A 6,037-nucleotide genomic window follows, 5' to 3' on the forward strand; every position below is an offset into this window, starting at 1 on the left:
TCTCCTGCAGAGCGGGCAGGTCTCTTTCTGCTTGGCCCATCGCAGGATGCAGCCGAGGCAGAACTCGTGACGGCACGGTGCTGCGTAGGCAATGTCCTTTCGCACGTCACGGCAGATGGGACATGTCCACGCCTCCTCTGCTGCCATGGTCTTCGCGCCGTGGCCTGATGGGGAGTGAAGATGAGTCGCTCTCCCTCACCAGCGCCTCAGCAGTGGAAGATGAGCACTGCAAGAGGGAGAGAGCCACAGTCATTCCCTGTCCCAGAGACAGACAGAAGAAACGTCCTGCTCCCTCAGCAGGAAACCCTCCAGACCCCACGCCTGTGCTGCCCTGTGCCCCACGCCCTCACAGGGTCAGACTGCAGCCCCGGCCCTGGCAGTTCCCCCATCCCAGAGCTCGCCCCATGGCCACCCTGGGGGACGTGTCCCCACGCAGCTCACCTGTGCTGCTGCACGTGCACCCCGTGGGGCCCCGGCTGCCTGAGCCAGGCAGGCCAGGGGACTACAGGTGAAGGCTGTACGGATGGGCACTGAGAGCAGCTGCCAGCAGTCCCCAAAGCACAGCCGTACACACAAACCAAATCCTCGCTGCGCCTCCAAGCCGCACACACTCGCTCGGCAGGAGTCCAGGCACGAGAGTGACTGGGCCAGGCCCTGCCAGCGCCCAAAGCTCGGTGGCGTCACAGCCTGCTGCTCAGTGATGTCAGTGCCCCGTCCTTGTGCCATCGCAGCACTCCCCCCGGCAGCACTGCATTCATGTGTCTGCACACGGGGAGCTGCACTGTGCATTTGTATGCCTGCACATGGAGCATCGCTCACACGAGGGAAGGAGATGAGACCCGGGACTCCTCAGCACTGAGGAGCCGGAGGGGGGGGAATCTTATTACTGCTTATAAATACGCAGTGGAAGAGAGTCAAGTGGGTGTGGGCAGCCTTCATTCAGTGGTTCCCAGGGAGAGAACAAGGGGCAATGGGCACAAAATGGAACGCGGGAAGTTCCATCTGAACACGAGGGAAAACTTTGTAATGTGTGCATTACAGAAGAATGGAAGAGGCCGTCCAGAGGGGCTGTGGGGAGTGATGTCTCCTTCCCTGCAGATATTCAGAACTTGCCGGGACATCTTTCAGGGCAACCTAAGGTGGGAAACCTGCTTTAGGACGAGGGTGGGATTGAACGTGATGATCTCTGTAGATTTCCCTTCCAAGCCGAAAAATCCCGAGGCTCTGTGTCATGTGTGTTTTTGTTTTCACTTTATTGTTTTGATTAAAGGGAAGTGCAATCCCTGCTAGTGCTTGCCAGGGGCCGGCTTCTTGCAGGGCTGCTGTGGGTCTTGGTCACTGCCAGCCCTCCTCTTACGGGGCCGCCGGGCCCTGGCAGGCGAGTGGCCAGGAGCGGAGGGGCTGCTGCCCTGGGCAGAGGGGCCTGATGCTGCCGCCTGCGCCGTCTCCTCGTGGGGCTCCTCGAGTTCCCTGGGGATGCGCGCAGCTGGGGTGTGACTGAGATCCCCAGGAACGACAGCCTGTGGCGCGCTGGGCTGCTCCACTCCGTCGGGACGTTCGGTGCTGCCGTTGGGTCCGTTGGGTGCAGGCCTTGATGTAACGGTCCCTGCTGGGAAGGCTGCGGGGCCAGGGGCGGCCATGGCGCTGTCCTCCTGCCCCCTGGCCGCAGGGCCCTCCTCCTGCCCTCCGGACACGTGGAAGCCCTGGAGGCCCCGCTGCCTGTGGGCCTCCTCGCCCCACCGGCTCACGAGGGCGTCCACAAGGCCCCGGATGAGCGTCTCCGCTCGGTCCCCCAGGGCAGGCCGCAGCAGCTGGATCAGGGCCTCGCCGTCCAGCCCGATGTGACACAGGGCGTTCAGGATGAGGCTCTCCGCCGCCATTGCCTCCCACCACTGTGCCCCAAAGACGGCTCGCAGCTCCTGGCGCAGCCATGGCAGCACAGGGTCGAGCATCTCCCGGTGCTGCCTGAACAGGGCTGCCCAGACCTCCAGCAGGAGACCGCCCACCATAGGCCTCTCCTCTGCCTCCACAGCCTCCTGCTCCTCTGGCAGCAGCAGAAAGGCTGGAGGGGATGGCGCATCGTGCTGGGGGCTGTAGATGTGGGTGACGCCTGCCTGGAAGCAGGCAGGAACTGGTGGTGCTGGGGGACAGATGACGAAGTCCAGGTCGTCGTCGTCGTCCAGCTCAGCAAGCTTAACGACCGCCATGACTCTCCTGCAGAGCGGGCAGGTCTCTTTCTGCTTGGCCCATCGCAGGATGCAGCCGAGGCAGAACTCGTGACGGCACGGTACTGCGTAGGCAATGTCCTTTCGCACGTCACGGCAGATGGGACATGTCCACGCCTCCTCTGCTGCCATGGTCTTCGCGCCGTGGCCTGATGGGGAGTGAAGATGAGTCGCTCTCCCTCACCAGCGCCTCAGCAGTGGAAGATGAGCACTGCAAGAGGGAGAGAGCCACAGTCATTCCCTGTCCCAGAGACAGACAGAAGAAACGTCCTGCTCCCTCAGCAGGAAACCCTCCAGACCCCACGCCTGTGCTGCCCTGTGCCCCACGCCCTCACAGGGTCAGACTGCAGCCCCGGCCCTGGCAGTTCCCCCATCCCAGAGCTCGCCCCATGGCCACCCTGGGGGACGTGTCCCCACGCAGCTCACCTGTGCTGCTGCACGTGCACCCCGTGGGGCCCCGGCTGCCTGAGCCAGGCAGGCCAGGGGACTACAGGTGAAGGCTGTACGGATGGGCACTGAGAGCAGCTGCCAGCAGTCCCCAAAGCACAGCCGTACACACAAACCAAATCCTCGCTGCGCCTCCAAGCCGCACACACTCGCTCGGCAGGAGTCCAGGCACGAGAGTGACTGGGCCAGGCCCTGCCAGCGCCCAAAGCTCGGTGGCGTCACAGCCTGCTGCTCAGTGATGTCAGTGCCTCGTCCTTGTGCCATCGCAGCACTCTCCCTGTCAGCTGTTCTCCTTTAGTCTTTTCCTTTCTTTTCTTTTCTTTTTTTGTACCCCTTTTGTTACAGCTTTTTCCGCGATACTCTAATGACTGACCTGCACCATCCTGGCGGCTTTTCGTTTGTCATTTGTTTTGTTTTTGTGATGTCTAAATTTCCATCTGACCTAGTCTAAAAGTGTCTTTACTGTGTCAGTTAGCAGTACATATTTTCTCCCCCCATTTTTTTCCTAATTTTTATTTTAGACATTGTTGCGAATTCCTTTTTTTCATATTTATAGTAATTCCGATACTGTCTTCCATAGAGTTACTTTACTTTCTTTATAGTACAGACTTCCTACTGCAACCAAAAAGGGAGGTTAGTTTATTAGGCTTATTTTTAATATAAAAAAATACTTGTAAAATCTGATTTTCAGTGGCATACAATGAAGATGTGCATCCTTTTGAAGGCTGTCAGTGGTTGTATTTGGCTTCAGAAATTTTGAAAACATCCCCAGTACATTTTTTTGGGTTGGCCAAAAGCAATGATGTTTTTTGGTAAGCGTGGAATACAGCTGATCAGTGATTCCATTACTGAGATGAAAGCATTGATCCAGTAGCTGCTAGAGACTTGGGCTAGAAGTCACTCGTTAACACTGCCTAGTCTGACAAAACACTGTCAAAAACCTGATTTTTTTGAGATAACCTCTTATTTTTCAGAAGACAAAACAATTCAAGCACAGCTAATGGCACAAGTTAGATCTAAATTCAAAGGCACACACAGCACATAATACTACAAATTGTATGTGATTTTTGTGTGTCTGTTCCTCCAAAATTAATACTGTTGTTTCCAGCATGATCACAGACATAATATCTTATAATTTGAAGCAATTGGTAACACTACCCTTCCACTGCTATTGTGAGGACTGCTCTGAAAATAGTGTCTCATATTGTGATGCTGGCACACAACATCAGAGCAAGGTTTTATATGAAGGCTAGGGAGAAAATTCTTGGATTGCATTATTAGGTTGCACTAATTTTGCAGGTGGCCTGAGAACAGTTACCTAATAATGTTTTACAGGAGAATATTCTCATAGAAGAGCACTCTGAAGTGATTTTACTGCTTGAATCTTTGTCTTTTATTAATTCTCTCCAGACCTGAAGGAGCTAGAATTACTAAAATAATATCACACAGTAGCTTAGCATAGCAAGCTCAAATACTTTGTATTCATTTCTGGAGATGAAAAATTGGCATCAACAGGAAGACTGAACATCGTACACAAAATCAGAGAACTGTAGAGGTTGGAGATCATCTAGTACAACTCCTTACTAAAGCAGATTCCCTACAGTAGATTGCATAGGAAAGTGTTCGGGTGTGTCGGATATTCTTTGGAATATCTCCAAAGAAGGAGACTCCACGACCTCTCTGGGCAGCCTGTTCCAGTGCTCTGTCACCTTCACAGTAAAATTCTTTATGTTTGGATGGAACTTCCTATATTGCAGTTTGTGCCTGTGCAGGGGCTTCAGTGTGGACCTAAACTTATCTCTGTCTTTTTCATCTAGCTTTTTTTTTTTTTTTCTTCTCACCTGACTGGTCTCATCAAGTCCTGCAGGTGTCACGTAGTGCAGTTGGTTCCGCACATGGAGACCTGAAGAGAACAATCTGAAGAGCCAAGACAGTACAGTGTGGTCTTTTAGAGCAGATTTGGACATTTTCAAGGGCAAAGTTTTGGCAGACATCCTCTCTGGTATGTGAATGTTTGGCATGTTCTTCGGTGATTGTGAATGAAGTACATTTTAAACCTTTATGTGAATGCTTAAACCAGACCCTCTAGATTCATTGCTGTAAATTATTACGTTAGATGGATACTTAATTACTGTGTTCTGCTCTTTTCCCCATGCTATGTGCTGCACTCATGTCTTTTAATACCTTGATGATGACTTGAAAGTACTGATATTTTAAAATGAACTGTTTTCTAAGTTATAATTTTAGATCTCATTGGCTTGGGGTTTGTAAAATGAATCATGCTGCTTTAAAAAGCAAAGTCAGAATTACTTCATTTTAGTTCTTTATTTTAACTGTCTAGATATTCTGCTTTTAGGACATTTTTTTCTTCTTTCTTTTTTTCTTCTTTATTTTGTTTTTTATGCCAAGTGTTTTTCATAGGGTCATGAAATGGATGATTTTTTTCATTTCAACCTTGTATAATAGCTAGGAAGTCTGACTGTACCCAGGGGTGCATCAGGCCCAGCACTGACACTGGGAATAGGATGGAGCTCTGTCAGAGGAGAGTCAGGTGGATGTTAGGAAAAGGTTCTTCAACAGAGTGTGGTGGGCATGGAACAGGCTGCCCAGGGCAGTGATCATGGCCCCAGGCTGCCAGAGTTCAAGCAGCATTTGGACAATGCTCTCAGAACTGTGGTCTGATTTTTAGGTGGTCCTGCGTGGAGCCAGGAGTTGGAGATGATGATCCTTATTGGTCCCTTCCAACTCAGGTGATCTATGATACTATGACTGCCCATTGACTTGTTGCTAAGTACCACTGAAAAGACCTCATCCCATCTGGCTTGTGGGATGAGTTCTCTAAGCCTGGGCCTTGCAGCCATGTCAACCCAGAGATGCCATCACCATACCATCTCTCAGCTGCTAGCCTGGCTCCTGGCTCATGCCACTTCAATCCAAAGCTGTTCTGGCAGTCCATCTCATTTGGTGTTGCTGAGTGCATTTAAATGGTAACGAGCAACATCTGCTCACACAATTATTTCTTACTGATGGGCAAATTACAGCTTTGAACTTAGAGCCTCCTGAGTGGGGCTGCCACCTAGTTCAGCTCTGCATGGCAAGAGGCCAACCCTACACTTCTGCAGGTTTGTGCATGACTGCCCACAAACCAGCCTCCTAGGGAAACCTGCCAGCTGAACCTGGGAATGTACAAACACCTGATCTCAATGTCCTTTCTTGTGCTTAGCCCTAGAATATCTTGCTCCCATAGTCACAGTTCACAACACACCAAGGGTGTCAATGTGCAGCTACGTTCAGCCAGGCACATCACGCCAGGAATACCATGTCCTACTCTGGGACTATGGCAGGTGGCCTTAGGCAGTGCAGCA

This window comes from Tympanuchus pallidicinctus, unplaced genomic scaffold (assembly GCF_026119805.1).
Source record: "Tympanuchus pallidicinctus isolate F22 unplaced genomic scaffold, pur_lepc_1.0 scaffold27, whole genome shotgun sequence".
Lineage (NCBI taxonomy): Eukaryota > Metazoa > Chordata > Aves > Galliformes > Phasianidae > Tympanuchus > Tympanuchus pallidicinctus.